This window comes from Sus scrofa, chromosome 10 (assembly GCF_054392235.1).
Source record: "Sus scrofa isolate SSC_HxYL_T2T_F1_AM1 chromosome 10, Sscrofa_HxYL_maternal_Yorkshire_Landrace_v2.0, whole genome shotgun sequence".
Lineage (NCBI taxonomy): Eukaryota > Metazoa > Chordata > Mammalia > Artiodactyla > Suidae > Sus > Sus scrofa.
The window spans coordinates 69,432,634-69,448,996 of record NC_139392.1 but is presented as its reverse complement, the minus strand read 5'-3'; the positions used below and the strand labels follow the sequence as shown (position 1 = coordinate 69,448,996).

Sequence of the window (16,363 nt, the reverse complement as noted above, 5' to 3'; positions counted from 1 at the left end):
TGTAGAATGCAGGGTAACAATACGGGGCGCAGCCCTGAGAGCCAGAAGGAGGGCACAAGCCAGCATGATGTCATCGCCTCCTCCCTTGAATGTTTCCTCTATGGTTCCAATGTGTGTGAGGTTGCTGGCAGATCTTTAAGGCAAGTGCTCTAGTCAAGATCCACTCACTGATGCCCTAGAGCGTGTCTGGACAGAGAGGGACGCCATGGGGCCCAGCCCTGCCGTGTGCCCTGCCAAGGCGGAGTCTTAATCTCCTTTGTTCATTCCACCCTCTCTTCCCATCCTCAGGTCACCCTCAGGTGGACATAAGTAGGTGGCCCCAGTGATGGGTTGTGTGTGGCATCCTTTTTCTTTTCAAAAAAATCCTTTTTTTTTTTTTTTTTTTTGTCTTTTTGTCTTTTCTAAGGCCACACCCACAGCATGTGGAGGTTCCCAGGCTATGGGTCCAATCAGAGCTGTAGCCACCAACCTACACCAGAGCCACGGCAATGCAGGATCTGAGCCACATCTGCGACCTACACCACAGCACACGACAACACCAGATCCCCAACCCACTGGGCAAGGTTAGGGATTGAACCCGCAACCTCATGGTCCCTAGTCGGATTTGTTAACCACTGAGCCACAACGGGAACTCCAAGAAAATTATTTTAATTATAGTTGATTTACAATGTTCTGTCAATTTCTGCTGTATAGCAAAATGACCCAGTCATACATATATATATATATACACATATATATACACACACACACATATGTATACTTATATATATACATTCTTTTTCTCATAATATCTTCCATCATGTTCTATCACAAGTGATTGGATATAGTTCCCTGTGCTATACAGCAGGACCTCTTTGCTTATCCATTTTCTTAGGTTGCTGTTCCTCCTGGATAATAGTTTCAAGGTACAGACCAAAAAAAGAAAAAAAAAACTGACTTTTATTTTGCCAGGTTTGATGGCAGCCACATCATAACTTCACTCAACATCTGGAGTTCCCGTCATGGCTCAGCAGTAATGACCTGACTAGGATCCGTGAGGATGTGGGTTTGATCCCTGGCCTCTATCAGTGGGTTAAGGATCTGGTGTTGCAGTGAGCTGTGGTGTAGGTTGAAGATGCGGCTCAGATGCCAACGTTGCTGTGGCTGTGGTGTAGGCCAGCATTTCTGTCTTCCCTCTTAAACATCAGTGGAGAGTGAGGTCTCGATTGGGGGTTTGGGATAGGCATTTGCCTTTCGTATATGGCATGGGTGGTCAACAGGTACCTGCTGTGGAGGTACCCAATATTCTGTGATAGTCTACTCAATATTCTGTGATAACCTATATGAGAAAAGATTCTGAAAAAGATTGAATACGTATAACTGAATCACTTTGTTGTACAGTAGGAATTAACATTGTAAGTCAAATATACTTCTGTGGAATTTTAATGAATAAATTTTTAGATCTATTAAGTACCCACTGCATGCAGGGCCCTTTCCTTGACACCCATGGGGATATAAAGACCCAAATTCTGTCCTTCCAAAATTCAGCATTTCATACTTTTTTTTTTTTCTTTTTACATCACAGCTCTCTGCTCAGCTCTTTTTTTTTTTTAATATATTAAAAAAAATTTTTTTTGTTTTTGTAGGGCTGCACCTGCAGCACATGAAAGTTCCCAGGCTAGGGGTCTAATTGGAGCTGTAGCTGCTGGCCTACCCCACAGCCACAGCAATGCCAGATCCAAGCCACATCTGTGACCCACACCACAGCTCACGGCAACACTGGATCCTTAAACTACCGAGTGAGGCCAGGGATCAAACCTGCGTCCTCATGGATACTAGTCAGATTCGTTTCCACTGAGCCAGCAGGAACTCCTTAAAATTTTTTTAAAAATAAGTTTTATTTAAGTATATTTAATTTATAAGGTTGTGATAATTTCAGCTGTACAACAAAGCAATTCAGTCATACATATGCACACGTCCATTCTTTTTTGGATTCTTTTCCCACATAGATGATTCCAACATTTGCTACTTAAGGCAAGCAAAGCGAGTTGGGGACAGGAGGAACCTAGGGTTCTTGGTGGTGTGTCCTGTTGGTGCCACAGCCCTTGACACTTTGAATAACAAATCCAAGCTGATGCTGATGCAGGTGGCATTTCAGCCACCTGAGAGGCAAGGTCTGACAACCCCCCTCTCCCCCCTCCTACCATATCCATTACCTCTCCTTGGGCTGTAATGCAAGCAGGCCTTTTGGTGTCTGCCAAAGGCCAGCAGAATCCATTTCAGGTCTGCAGCAGGTACTTTGGGGCTTTAAGTGCAGTCATTTTAAATTCATGATATGCAGAGCTAGCTCGCCAGCCTTCCCAGACCCGGCATGAGCCTTTGGTAAGAGATGGGAGAAGCCACACCCTTGTGGGCCTGAGAGAGTGATGATTCACCCTGAGCCATTAGATCGGGCAGGAAACAGCTGATTCTTCTGTTGCTGCTCTAGGCGCGGCCTGCTTCCCTGGCCGGGACTGGTTGCCTTAGGATTTTGGCAGGAGTCTAACTGCCACGCTCCCTCTTTCCTGGGTTCCTCCAGAGAATATGGGGAAGGAAAATTGAGCAATAGGATCAGCTCAACTAGACCAAAAAGAAGGAAACTGATCCAGAGCTTGTAGCTGGATTCCAAACAGAGGCTTTAAAATTGATACGATTGGGGGAGTTCCCATCGTGGTGCAGCAGAAACAAATCCGACTAGGAACCGTGAGGCTCCGGCTTTTATCCCTGGCCTCACTCAGTGGGTTAAGGATCCAGCGTTGCCAAGAGCTGTGGTGTAGGTCACAGACACGGCTCGGATCCCACATCGCTGGGGCTGTGGTGTAGGCTGCAGCTGTAGCTCTGATTTGACCCCTAGCTTGGGAACCTCCATATGACATGGGTGCGGCCCTGAAAAGCAAAAAAATAAAATAAAATTGATATGATGAGGAAGTCAGCCCTGCATCTTTGTGAGAAATGTGTCAATGTTTTTACCTGCTTTGGGTGTTACCTGTAAGAGACCAGTTTCACTTGTCTCTGAGTTACTATACTGAATGTTTCTATGTCATTTTCATGACAGGGCATTTTTGTGGACATGGCCTTTTTGGCACGTGAATATTTGGAACGCTAAGCAATACTTTAACCATAGGTCCAAGCAAAGAGCTGTCATATTAACTTAGTTACATGTTACATATAAATATAGTTATGAGAAATCCCTACTGCAAAAAAGAATATCAAATTGAATTTATTTTTTTGAACTTGTAATATTTTTATGTATTTCTTTCTGTATATTAGGCATTTAATACTATGTAAAATATCAGAATATATTTGAAAAATCAAATAATAGCCTAAAGCATAATTTTCTCCTTTTCTAAAAAAAATTTTTATTAAAGTTGATTTACGCTGTTCTGTCAATGTCTGCTGTACAGCAAAAAAGTGGCCCAGTTATACATATAGATACACTCTTGTTTTTTCAGACTGAATTTAATAACAACTAGGTCTTTAATGCTTACCTTTTATTTTATGATGATAGAAGGTGCTTTCTGTAACTGCATTGCTTTTACTAAACATATTTTAGGAATGGGATATATTGAGATATATTGAGATATATTGTAATATATGTCCCCATACTGCACTACCCAGATATGTGTGTTGAAGAGAACACGTGTTGAATCAGAGTGGTTTAATTCTTGGAGTTGCTGGTTGTGGCTCAGTGGGTTAAGAACCCAACATAATGTTTGCGAGGATGCAGGTTTGATCCCTGGCCTCGCTCAGTGGGTTAAGGATCCTGTGTTGCTGGAAGCTGTGGTATTGGTGCAGGTCACAGATGTGGCTTGGATCTGGCGTTCCTGTGGCTGTGGTGTAGGCTTCGCTGCAACTCTGATTTGACCCTTAGCCTGGGAACTTCCATATGCTGCAGGCGCAGCCGTAAAAAGAAAAGAAAAAAACAAAAAGAATGATTCACTTCTCATTCAGGGATAAAATTGAGTTTCTCACTACAGGGCCCTGTGAGAGGCGAACCTTTTCAATCAACATTCACATAAAGTGGGTTGAAACATTAAGTGCTTGCAACAATGGGCTGTAAAATATTAGGGCACTTGGACACTTTGTTTATTATGACACAGTGCTTACTAGTTAACTCTCAGATGAGAAAGGGTTCTAGTGGTCCAAGGAATAAAGCGTACCTTTTTTTTTCTGCTTTTTTTTTTTTAGAGCCGCATCTGCGGCATGTGGAGGTTCCCAGGCTAAGGATCGAACCCACAACCTCATGGTTCCTAGATGGATTCGTTCCCACTGCACCATTAAAATACAAGAGGAACTCTTGTATTTTAATTTATTTTTATTTTTATTTATTTATTTTATTTATTTATTTATTTATTTTTGCTTTTTAGGGCTGCACCTGAGGCATATGGAAATTCCCAGGCTAGGTGTCGAATCAGGCATAGATAACAGAGGCAGCTTGGATCCAGCATTGCCATGGCTGTGGCATAGGGCTCAACTGCAGCTCCAGTTCAACCACTAGCCCAGAAACTTCCATATGCTGCAGGTGCAGCCCTAAAAAGAAAAGAAAGAGAGAAAAAAAGAGTCATGGTAACCAACCTGACCAGGATCCACGAGGATGCGGGTTGGATCCCTGGCCTCCCTCAGTGGGTTAAGGATCCAGTGTTGCTGTGAGCTGTGGTGTAGTTCGCAGTCCCAGCTTGGATCCTGCATTGCTGTGTCTGTGGTGTAGGCTGGCAGCCGCAGCTCTGATTTGACCCCTAGTCTGGGAACTTTCTTATGCCCTAGGTGTGGCCCTAAAAAGACAAAAAAATAAATAAATAAAAGAAAAAAATTAGAAAGAAAAAAAGCATCATTCACTAGTCACATAAGAAAGCTAGAGTGTTTGACCACAAGAATGAGAAGGGGGAAAAAAATCTGTGAGGATTCATTCCTGCTAAGGGCTGGGAATTACCTGCAGAAAACCGGGCTGATATATTGAGCATCCTGGGAAAGGTGAGACTAAACTTCTAAGAGATTTTTTTGAAATCACAGCTCATTAAGGTAATAACAATCTGGGCACATAGGCCACAAATGTGAGAGCTCCTGGGGGGGAAAAAAAAACCCCTGTATACCTATCAGGTATGGACAGGCTAGTTCTGGCTCTTCCATGATACCTGGCCTACATGACAACCTGGACCACTTCTGCTTAGAAGAAATAAGAGAGGATGACAAACTCAAGTAATGCAGGGATTTGGTGCTTGGACCTGAATCAGAGCTGTCATCAGGATCTCAACCAAGCACCTCTGGGCCATTTGAAGCTGCATTTTATTAATGCCTTTCAAGGAAAGTGCTGGGTGGAGTTCCTGCTGTGGTGCAGTGGGTTAAGGATCAGGCGTTGCCACAGCTGCAGGCTGGATTCAATCCCTGGCCCGGATTCCATATGCTGTGGGTGTGGCCATAAAAATAAGAAGGAAAGGAAGGAAGGACAAATGAAAGGGAGAAAAGGAAGGAAGGAAGAAAGTCCTGGGTGACATTTGGCCGTGTCTAAGTAGGGATGCCTCTTTGACCATCAGCCTTGGAGAGAAGGTTGGACAAAACCTATGGTGGTTTTACATAGCACTTTGGGAGTTGTTTCTTTGCATTGTGAGTTGCATTCTTAATAAATCCTGTTCTCACAAGCATGCTGCTGAGGTTAAGAGAAGAAGGCAGGAAATAAAAGCAGACAAATAGACAAGAGCATAGGAAATGCTACAGGAACTGAGGAATAAGAACCAAGAATGTGGACAGCAATGGTAGCCGAGCAGGGCTGGCGACGGTGGTGCCTGTGGCTACGGCCGGAGACAGCAGTGGTGGCTGTCACAGTGGGCGGCGGGGGCCTGTGACCGGGAGCTGCCACCCCTGGACCCGGGCACCACGAGCCAAGGCCCCCTCACAGGGGAGAGCAGCGAGCCCGAAGCAAAGGTCCTCCACACCAAGCGGCTTTACTGGGCTGTGGTGGAGGCTGTGCATTGACTTGACCTCATCCTTTGCAACAAAACTGCTTATCGAGAATTACTCAGGAGTTGCCGTCATGGCGCAGTGGTTAACGAATCCGACTCAGAACCAGGAGGTTGCGGGTTCGCTCCCTGGCCTTGCTCAGTGGGTTAAGGATCTGTCATTGCCGTAAACTGTGGTGTAGGTTGCAGACGTGGCTCAGATCCGGCGTTGCTGTGGCTCTGGTGTAGGCCAGTGGCTACAGCTCCGATTCGATCCCTACCCTGGGAACCTCCATATGTCACAGGAGCAGCCTTAGAAAAGGCAAAAAGACCAAAAAAAAAAAAAAAAAGTATTCAAACCAGAGAACATTAGCCTCAGGAATAAGCTGCGTGAGCTCTGTGTCAAGCTTATATTCCCGCACCCTGTGGACTATGGGAGGAAGGCTGAGGAGCTGCTGTGGAGCAAGGTATACTATGAAGTTATCCCACTTATCAAGACTAACAAAAAGCATATTCACAGCTGGAGCACCTTGGAATGTGCCTACAGGACACACCTGGTTGCTGGTATTGGATTCTATCAGCATCTCCTTCTCTATATCCAATAACACTACCAGCTAGAACTGCAGTGCTGCATCGGCGGGACCCATGTCACCGACCCCCTCATAAGATGCAAGAAGCCAGTGTCTGCCTCGGAGAAGGAGATGGATTGGGCACAGATGGCATGCCATTGATGTCTAGTGTACCTGGGGGATTTGTCACGGCATCAGAATGAATTAGCTGGTGTAGACACTGAGCTGCTAGCTGAGAGATTTTACTACCAAGCCCAGTCAGTAGCTCCCCAGATTGCAATGCCCTTCAACCAGCTGGGCACCCTTGCAGGCAGCAAGTCCTATAATGTGGAAGCCATGTCTTGTTACCTGTGCTGCATCCAGTCAGAAGTATCCTTTGAGGGTGCCTATGGGAACCTGAAGCGGCTACATGGCAAGGCAGCCAAGATGTACCACCAACTGAAGAAATGTGAAACTCGGAAACTCTCTCCCAGCAGGAAGCAATGTAAAGACAAAAAAAAGGTTGCTGGTGAACGTCCTGTATCTGCAAAGCCTCCTGCAGCCGAAAAGCAGCTCCGTGAACTCAGAGCTGACGTCACTTTGCCAGTCAGTCCCGGAGGACTTCAACCTTTGTCTCTTCAACCCGCCCTCCTCACCCAACCTCAGCCTGGCCAGTGAGGATGAGGAGGAGTGTGAGAGTGGATATGCCTTCCTCCCAGACCTTCTCATCTTCCAGAAGGTCATCATCTGCCTTATGGGGGTGCACAGCTTGAAGAGCGCAGGATGCAAGCAGCGCCGTGCAGCCATTGCTTTACCCGGCCCTCTTCTCCCACCTCGTCAATCATGTCAACCTACGGCTGCAAGCTGAGCCGGAAGAGGGTGAGAATCCTGATCCAGCATTCCAGAGCAATGGCACAGATGAACCAGAGTCCAAGGAACCCTTGGAGAAGGAGGAGGAGCCGGTCCTGAGCCTCCTCCTGCAGCCCCTCAAGTGGGGAAGGTCAGAAAGAGCCAGAAATTCTCCCACCTCTCCTGCCTCCACCGCCACCGCCACCCACCCAAAGCTGACGATGATAGTGATCTGAGTGAAGGCTTTGAATCCGACTCGAGCCATGATTCTGCCCGGGCCAGCGAGGGCTCCGACAGTTGCTCCGACAAGAGCCTTGAAGGTGGGGGAACAGCCTTTGAGGCTGAGACAGATTCAGAAATGAACAGCCAAGCGTCTCAGTCAGACCTGGAAGATATGGAAGATGAGGAAGGGACTCGGTCCCCAGCCCTGGAGCCGCCTCGGGCCAGGTCCGAGGCTCCCAGATCCCTCAATGGCCCATTGGGCCCCAGCGAGGCCAGCATTGCCAGCAACCTACAAGCCATGTGCACACAGATGTTCCAGACTAAACACTGCTTCCAACTGGGCCCCCCTTCAGCCACCTGCTCCTCCAGCCCCCCACCGAAGCTCCCACCTTGGCCAGCCGCAGGCCCTGTGTCAATGGGGATGTGGACAAGTCTCTGAAGAGGGCTCTGAGTCAGAGGGAAGTGAATCTAGTGGGCATTCCTGTCGGAATGAGCACAGCATCCAGGAGAAGCTGCACATCCGAATGGCTGAAGGCCTGCTTCCTGCTGTGAACGTCTTCCTGGACTGGCTGTGAACCAACGCTGACCTCATCCCTGTGTGTGCACAGAGCTCTCCAAGTCTGTGGAACCGCCTGTCTGTGTGGCTGAATCTGTTGCCAGCTGCAGGCAAACTCCAAGAGTCTGGCCTGGCCCTGTGTCCCAAGGTCCAGGATCTTCTTGAAGGTTGTGAACTGCCTGACCTCCCTTCTAGCCTGCTGCTCCCAGGGGACATGGCACTTCACAACCTGCCTCCCCTCCGGGCTGCCCACAGACACTTGAACGTTGACACAGAGCGGCTCCTGCTTAGCGCCTTAGAGCAGACGAGTGTGCATGTCTGCTGCATCTGCAGCTTTGGCCATTTTGCGGCCAGCCTACAGGGCAGCATCCTGCAGTTCAGCCCAGGGATCGGCATCTTCATCAGCATCGCCCAGTCTGAGCAGGAGAGCTTGCTGCAGCAGGCCCAGGCCCAGTTCCGCATGGCACAGAAGGAAGCTCGGCGGAATAGGTTAATGAGGAACGTGGCTCAGCTACAACTTCAGCTCGAGGTCTCTCAGCTGGAAGGGGGCCTGCAGCAGCCCAAGGCCCAGTCAGTGAGGTCTCCCTACCTCGTCCCTGACACCCAGGCCCTCTGCCACCACCTCCCAGTCATCCGCCAGCTGGCCACCAGTGGCCGCTTCATTGTCATCATCCCAAGGACAGTGATCAATGGCCTGGATTTGCTGAAGAAGGAAAACCCTCGGGCCCAGGATGGGATCTGATCCCGGGAGGCAGAGTTTAAAAAAGGGAACAGGTACATTCACTGCCAGGAAGAGGTGACATAAGCTTTGAGTGGCATAAGCTGAAGAAGCAGGATGCAGATGCTTGGACACTCTATAAGATCCTGGGCAGCTGCAAACAGCTGACTCTGTCCCGGAGGCGGAAGAGGAGGACCCAGGCGGCATGGTGACCATCATCACAGGCCTTTCTCTGGACAACCCTGGCGCGCTCTCAGGCCCTATGCAGGCAGCCTTGCAGGCCACCGCACCCGCCAGTGTGGACATCAAGAATGTTCTGGATTTCTACAAGCCGTGGAAGGAGATGGGCTGAGGCCGACCCCCAGGCCCTGCAGCGGGGCTGACGCCAGAGCTCTCCTGCCCTCCCTGGCAGCCAGGAGCACCACCTGTAGTCATCCCAACACATGCAGACTCGAGCACGCACACAGGAAGGAAGCCCAGCTGCATACAGGCTGCAAGGAGGGCCCAGGAGCCAGCTGGGAGGGCGGAGTAAACCCTGTGGCCAAGACGACGTCAGGAAGGCCAGGAAAGCGCTTGGAGCAGGAGAGGCCTGTGGGCCCCCAGGCAGCCCTCCTGCCTCAGCCCCCTGCTTTTCCCAGGGGCAGGTGGCACCCACGGGTGTCTGTGTTTCATCGGAGTGCTTCCTGGGCCTCTGAGGGGAAGGGACAGCAGAAGGGGCCCTTCTTCTTCACCCAAGATGCAGGGTGGTTGGTGCCAGGAGTATGGGCCCTCCAGCTCTGGGGTCAGAGTGGGTAATACCAGCTATCTGGGTGGTTCTCTGCAGACCCGCAGCCCCTTCTTATCTCCCTTTGCAAAGGCTGGGCAGCTCTGGAGCCTGGGGGACTCTGAGAGAATAGAGGCCTGGAGCTGGCTGCACTGACAGCAGGGCGGGGCTTAGATCCCTCCTCCTGCTGCAGGGGCCGCCACACACGTGTTGCCCCACTGCTGATTTCTCTCTGCCTCCTTCTGTGTCCAGGGCAGGGAGCTGCCCACGATGGCTGCAGGCCGTCTGGCCTTTTATGCCAGTGAGAGCTTCTGTGCCCACCAACCCCATGGTCACTGCGCTTTGTGCTCTGGGCTGCTGTGCTGGGATGCCAGTAGGAGGACAGCAGGGCACTGTTGGAGGCCACCCCCCTCCCCCTTACTCCCTAAGGAAGGAGAGGCCCCTTGAAGCTGCCTGGCCCAAGGCCCTCTGTCCTGCTGGGCTTCCCTACTTTTTCCTTCCCCAGGACTAAAGGCCTGGAGAAGCTGAGCAAGGGGCCAGCTTTTGGAATGTTGAGGTGAACGTGGGAGCAGAGATCATGAATAGCTCAGGGCAGTGAGTGGAGCAGCAAGAGTGGGGCTGCATGTGGGAGGCTCTGGCCAGGATTACCTCAGCCCCACCTCTTCAGACTGCATGTGTAGCTGAGGGCCGGGGTCTCAGCTCTACTGTCCCCAACCCCAGCGCTAGCCTAGCTTCCCAGGCTGTTCTCAGAGGAGAGCAGGCTTCCTGAGGCCTTCCTCTAGGACAGCAAGTCTGGGACAACCTGGGAGGAGTGGGGTCACTCCCACTTCCAGTTCCTGACAGAGACTGAGACTAAAGCATCACTTAATAAAGACCCCCCCCCCCCGGGAGTTCCCATCGTGGCGCAGTGGTTAACGAATCTGACTAGGAACCATGAGGTTGCAGGTTCGATCCCTGGCCTTGCTCAGTGGGTTAATGATCTGGCATGGCTGTGAGCTGTGGTGTAGGATGCAGACACGGCTTGGATCTGGCATTGCTGTGGCTCTGGCGTGGGCCAGTGGCTATGGCTCCAATTGGATCCCTAGCCTGGGAACCTCCATATGCCGTGGGAGCGGCTCAAGAAAAGGCAAAAAGACAAAAAAAAAAAAGTAGATAAATAAAATTAAAAAAAAAATAAAAATAAAGACCCCCCCCAAGCCCCAAAAGAAAAAAAAAAAAAAAAAGAAACAAGAATGTGGCCTTCACAGTAATGAAACCTTAGAGAATAAACAAGAGAAGAATGTTATGATCACTTAAGAGCTTTTAAAAATTCATTGCTGAAGTTCTCATCATGGCTCAGCGGTAAGGAACCCAACTGGTATACATGAGGACACAGGTTCGATCCCTGGCCTTGCCGAACAAGTTAAGGATCTGGTGTTGCTGAGGCTATGGTGTATGCTGGCAGCTGCAGCTCTGATTTGAGCACTAGCCTGGGAACTTCTATGTGTCTTGGGTGCAGCCCTAAAAAGACAAAAAAAAAAAAAAAAAAAAATTCATTGCTATTGATTTTTTCATTTTATTTACTTATTTTAATAGAAATATAGTTGCTGTACAATGTGTTAATTTCTGCTGTACAGCAGAGTGATTCAGTTATACATATATATACATATATATGTATGTATATACATATATACATACATTCTTTTTTATATATGCTCTTTTCCATTATGGTTTAATCACAGGATTTTGAATATAGTTTTCTATGTTATATACTACAAACGTTGTTTATCCATTCTTTATATAATAGTTAGCATTTGCTAACTCCCAACCCACCCCTTCCCATCGGCAACCACAAGTCTGTTCTCTGTCTATAAGTCTGTTTCTATTTCATAAAAGTTCATTTGTGTCATGATGTATATTTCATATTTAAGTGATATTATATAGTATTTGTCTTTCTCTTTCTGACCACTTAGCATAATCATCTCTAGGTTTAGGTTCATCCATGTTGCTGGAAAAGGGCATTATTTTGTAAGAAAATATTTGTAAGAAATTTGTAACAAAAATTATTTGTAACAAACTAATGCTCTTTTCAGCAACCCGAAGGAACCTAGACCTAGAGATGGAGAAATATTCCATTACTATTAGAGATGGAGTAATATTCCATGACTATTACAGATGGAGCAATATTCCGTTGTGTATATGTACCACATCTTCTTTATTCATTCAACTGTTGATGGATGTTTAGGTTGCTTCCATGTCTTGGCTATTGTCAATAGCGCTGCTATGAACATATGTACTTTTTGAATTGGAGTTTTCTCCAGGTATATGCCCAGGAGTGGCATTTATGGATCATATGGCAACTCTATTTTTAGTTTTTTAAGGAACCTCCATACTGTTCTCTGTAGCAGCTGCACCAATTTACATTCCCACCAACAGTGTAGGAGGGTTCCCTTTTCTCCACACCCTCTCCAGCGTTTATTATTTGTAGACTTCTTAATGATAGCCATTCTGACTGGTGTGAAGTAGTAGCTCATTATAGTTTTCCTTTGCATTTCTCTACTAATTAGCAGTTTTGAGCCTCTTTTCATATACCCGTTGGTCATCTATATGCCTTGTTTGGAGAAATGTTTTACTTCTGCTGTTCATTTTACAATTGAGTTGTTTGTTGTTGCTGAGTTGCATGAGCTATTTTGGAAGTTTAGCCCTTGTTAAAGCTTATTTGATTAGGTCCCATTTTTTTGGTTGTTGTTGTTTTGGGGTTTGTTGTTGTTGTCGTTGGTTTATTCTGTTTGCTTTTATTTCCTGTTGTTTCTATTGCCTTGGAAGACTGACCTAAGAAGACATTGGTAAGATTTATGTCAGAGAGTATTTTGCCTATGTTCTCTTCTAGGAGTTTTATGGTGTCATGTCTCATGTTAAGTTTATAAGCCATTTTGAGTTTATTTTTGTGTATGATGTGAGAGCATGTTCCAATGTCACTGATTTATATGTAGCTGTTCAACTTTCCCAACACCCCTTCCTTAAGAGACTGTGTTTTCTCCATTGTATATTCTTGCTTCCATTGTTAGAGATTAATTGCCTGTAGATGTGTGGATTTATTTCTAGACTCTCTGTTCTGTTCCATTGATCCATACGTCTGTTTTTATGCCAATACCATGCTGTTTTGATTACTGTAGCTTTGTAGTATTGTCTTAGGGCTAGAAGGGTTATGCCTCTGTTTTATTCTTTTTCCTCAGGATTGCTTTGGCAATTCAGGACCTTTTATGTTTCCATATACATTTTACGATTATTTGTTCTAGTTCTGTGAAAAGTGTCATGGGCAATTTGATAGGAATTGCATAAAATCTGTAGTTTGCTTTGTAGTATGGCCATTTTAATGATATTAATTTCTCCAATCTAAGAGCATGGGTATCTTTTCATTTCTTTGAATCATCTTCAGTTTCCTTTATTGTGTTTTATAGTTCTCAGCATATGTCTTTTACCTTCTCGATCAGGTTTATTCCTAAGTTGTTATCTTTTTTTAATTGGTGCAGCCTTAAAAGATTTATAGTTTTTGTTTGTTTGTTTGGTTTGGTTTGTTTATTTGTTTGTTTTTTACATTCCCTTTCTGGTATTTCATTGTTAATGTGAAAAAAAATGCAACCAATTTCTGTATGTTAATCTCATATCCTGCCACCTTGCTGAATTTGTTAATCAGTTCTAGTAGTTTTTGTGTGGAGTCTTTAGCATTTTCTACATATAGTTATTATGTCATCTGCATATAATGATGATTTTACCTCTTCCTTTCCAATTTGGATGCCTTTTATTTCTTTTTCTTGTCTAACTGCTGTGGCTAGGGCTTCCAATACTATGTTAAAAACAAGTGGTGTGAGTGGGCATTCTTGCCTTGTTTCAAATTTTAATGGAAAGGCTTTCTGCTTTTTGCCATTGAATATTATATTGGCTGTGGGTCTGTCATAAAATAGCTTTTATTATGTTGAGATATATTCCCTCAATACTCACTTTGGTGAGAGAGGTTTTTTTAATTTATTTTTTTGATTTTTTTTGTTTTTTCAGGCCGAACCTGCAACAAATGGAAGTTTCCAGGTTAGCGGTTGAATCAGAGCTTCAGCTGCCAGCCTATGCCACAGCCACAGTAACTTGGGATCCCAGCCACGTCTGTGACATACATCACAGCTCACAGCAACGCCAGATCCTTATCCCACTGATGGAGGCCAGGGATCAAACTCGCATACTTATGGATACTAGTCAGGTTTGCTACTGCTGAGCCATAAGAGGAACTCCCAGTAAGAATTTTTTTTTTTAATTGTGAATAGATGTTGAATTTTATCAAATTCACTGCTATACGCTAATGAAATTAAATCGAAAATGCCACATGTTGAAATATACAGGAACAGAGTTCCCTTCATGGCTCAGCAGTTAACAAACCCGACTAGACGCAGCTTGGATCCTGAGTTGCTGTGACTGTAGCGCAGGCGGGCAGTTACAGCTCCGATTCAACCCTTAGCCTGGGAACTTCCACATGCCGCAGATGAGGTCCCAAAAAGAAAAAGAAAAGAAAAGAAAAGAAATATACAAGAACAGAGACAGGAAGTTACAAAAACCTGTTCTGCAATTCCTCAATTCTAAGAACTAAGAGATCTAAGAACTAAGGGACACCAAGGCAATTTGTCTGCATGGCCAGTCCAACAGATGTGAAGGGATAAACAGTCACACAATTATTTCCTTCACTCATGTAAATGTTTCAGTTGCTGCCTTTCCCACTAAATTGGTGAATAGACCTTTGTCTCAAGTGTCCTTGAGACTCAGCCTTTGTTAGACTCCCTGGGGGATGGGGAGGAGCATGTGGGGACAAGGGAAGAACTGTGAAGAGTTTAGAAGATGGAGTGATTTTTTTTTTCTTTTTTTTTAGGGCTGCACAAGCAGCATACGGATGTTCCCAGGGTATGGTTCCTGGTGACACTGGATCCTTAGCCCACTGAATGAGACCAGGGGTTGAACCTGCATCCTCATGGATACTAGTCAGGTTAGCTACTGCTGAGCCACAATGGGAACTCCATAGGGTGATTCTTTTTTTTTTTTTTAACTCAATGTATCACAATGTATTTATAGTTGTACAAGGATCAACACATGGGGTGATTCTTAATGCAACTAAGTTTTTTTTGTTGTTGTTGTTAAAGGCCCAGGGTAGGTCCTGAACTAGGGAGCCCTCTGCAAGCACACTATTCAGAAAGCTTTCCTGGCTCTGTGTGCACCCCCAGCTAAGAGCTCTCTCTGTACTACCCAGCCTTCCTGTAGTGGGGCTGTTTGTCACTATGCATCATTCCCATGGCCCAAGGCCTTGAGGGATCATTTGGTGATTCTCTAGCCAGCTGGATACATTTGAAAGGTTTTCAAAAGGGAAAAAAAAAGTAAAAAGGCATCATAGTTTGGATTTAATTGTTGATTAGGAGTTTGCTGGTGGTCCATCAGGTTAAGGATCCAGTGCTGTCACTGCTGTGGCTTTGGTTACTGCTATGACACAGGTTTGATCCCTGGCGTGGGAACTTATGCAGCACATTGAACCCCCCTCCAAAAAAAATGTTGATGAGGAGTTCCTGTTGTGGCTCAATGGGTTAAGAACCTGTCTAGTATACATGAGGATGCAGGTTTGATCCCCGGCCTCATTCAATGCGTTAAGGACCTGGCATTGCTGCAAGTTACAGTGTATGTGAATGTGGCTCCGATCTGGCAGTTCTGTGGCTGTGGTGTTGGCCAATAGCTGCAGCTCTGATTCAACCCTTAGCCTGAGAACTTCCATATGCCATGGATACAACCCTAAAAAGACAAATAATAATAATGATAATAACAATAATGTTGATTAGTGAAGGAAAACAATAGTATTGGATTGGTCAGGCATAGGAGATTCCCCAACTCAAACTAGCTAAAGCAAAAAGAGAAAGTTACTTGAGGGTACAAGGGGCTTAGGAAGTCCAAGGAGAGAAAGGATGCTGGATCTTAAGGATGCTGGGTCCCAAGGAAAGGATGCTGGGTCTCAAGGAGGCACTCAAATCCTGTCTTGCCCCTGCTTGGTGTACAGCTGCCTGTTCCTTCCCTAAACCAGCCTGCCAGGTCCTGAATCCTACCTTAATCCTGACCTCCTGAGCACAGAGGTCCCCATCAGAGGGGAGGCCAGTCTTTACCTTGCCCCCAAACTGTGAGATACAGAAAGTATATGAAGTCCTAATCCTCGCTGCCCTCCCTCTTGCCAGAAATCCCAGCAACCTGCAAGGCTTCGGACCACATCCTGCAGGAACCTCAGTGCATTCATTTCCTCTGCTAGCCCATGCCCTCGTCACCCTTCAGGGACCAGCTCCCATCATAAAATCCTTCCCACCTCTTCCACCCCAGACTTGCTCTTTCCTTGTCTATACTGCAAAGTATGTTACTCATCTTTAAAATTTCCCTCCACCGCCAGCCTTGGCATCCAGTAGGGGCTCCGTAAGTAGGCACCACATAAGTATGTACCGAACCAGAACATCTGACCCAGCAGGTCAGTCCTTCTTGAGGTGGACAACCAGACCCCCTGGACCAAGAGTTTGTGCACATATCATTATTACTTTTTCCCAGTTCCCAGCCAAGGGGTTGAATCAGAGCTGTAGCTGCCAGCCTCTGCCCCAGCCCCAGCCATGCTGGATCCGAACTGCATCTGCAATCTAGGCTGCATCTTGTGGCAAAGCTGGATCCTTAACCCACTGAGCAAGGCCAGGGATCAGACTTGCCTCCTCATAGATACTA

The 16,363-nt window shown here is 46.5% G+C and overlaps 1 pseudogene; it reads left to right on the top strand.

Moving 5' to 3' along the window:
* Positions 1-6: 6 nt before the first annotated feature.
* On the top strand, positions 7-9,309 carry LOC100521034 (nonsense-mediated mRNA decay factor SMG5 pseudogene; annotated as a pseudogene).
* Positions 9,310-16,363: the final 7,054 nt, after the last annotated feature.